Here is a 1,414-nt window from a genome sequence, read left to right as displayed (position 1 = left end):
TAACAGAAACAGACAAGAATATACTTCTTACAAATATGTTCTATATATTCAAGGATATAAATGAAAACATTACCATAATAAGCAAAAAAAAATAAAAAGATGAAAAACTAAAAAACTGTAAATTCTAGAGAAGAAAATACATTAATCAGAAACGCAAATGGTGATTTTTTTTTCTTTTTAGAAATTGTTCTTGGTCGGCTTCGTGGGGCTTGCACATGTCACTAAGTTATTTTGCAAACAACTCAACCTTGAACCCTTTCTCTGCCAGGCTGTTTCCTGCCTAAAATTCTGATGTACACATTTTAGCCATCACCGTCTTCTTAATGTCCAATTTTTGACTCTTCAATCAGTGAAATTTCAGTCTTTGTGTGTGTGTGTGTGTGTGTGTGTGTGTGTGTGATTGAAAACTACCTTCTAGAAGAACAATGGGGTAATTATAAACCTCACCTTGTATTTTTTATTCTCTCAAGGATCACGGATATTCCCTGTTTGTATTTCATGTCTAAAATTATATGTTTCCTGCCCGGCCAGTGTGGCTCAGTGGTCGAGTGTTGACCCATGAACCAAGAGGTGACTGGGTTTGATTCCCAGTCAGGCAGGGCACATGCCTAGTTTGTGGGCTGGATCCCCAGTTGGGGGCATGCAGGAGGCAGCCAATCAGTGATGGATAATGTTTCTTTCTTTTTCACTCCCAGTTCTGAAGCTGAAAAGTTCAAGATCAAGGCACAGGCAGATTAGGTGTCTGAGAAGGGCCCAATGTGTGGTTCGTAGGCAACGTGTTCTCAATGTGTCCTTACGTGGAGAAGGAGTAAAGATGCTTTCTGAGGTCTCTTCGATAAGGGCACTAAATTCATTCATGTGAGCTCCACCCCATGACCTAATTAGCTCTGAAGGCTCCACCCCCAAAGGCTCTCACATTAGGGTTAGAGCTTCAACATCTGGATGTGTGTGTGTGTGTGTGCGTGTGTGAGTGTGTGTGGTGGAGTGGGCACAACGTTCAGTCCATAGCAGTGACTAACGGTGTAGTTGGTCCATAATCAGCAGTCATTCCTGTAACCCTAGAAAGAGGGGTGTTTACCCCTTTTTTGGCTTTGACAAGTTCTTGCTTGTGTCTGAGACGTGACTGGAGTAGTCTTGTTCCACCACAGTCTGGTGTGGCATCCTGTGATATTGTTCACGTTCAATAGGAGAACATCGGGGCTGGCTGTGGGTGTTGGCAGGGGCTGCATTAGTCTTCCTGAAGGGGTAATTTTGTAAAGTAATAGAGTAAAATGTTAGGAGGTTGGAGAAGTCAAACAGGGATCAGGTCCCAGACATCCTTAGGTTGCAACAAAAAAATTGGTATTGCCCTAACCCAACGGTTCTCAACCTGTGGGTCACGACCCCTTTGGCGGTCGAACGACCCTTTCACAGG

The sequence above is a fragment of the Myotis davidii genome, unplaced genomic scaffold (genome assembly GCF_000327345.1).
Source record: "Myotis davidii unplaced genomic scaffold, ASM32734v1 scaffold2152, whole genome shotgun sequence".
Lineage (NCBI taxonomy): Eukaryota > Metazoa > Chordata > Mammalia > Chiroptera > Vespertilionidae > Myotis > Myotis davidii.
This window is presented reverse-complemented; position numbering follows the sequence as displayed.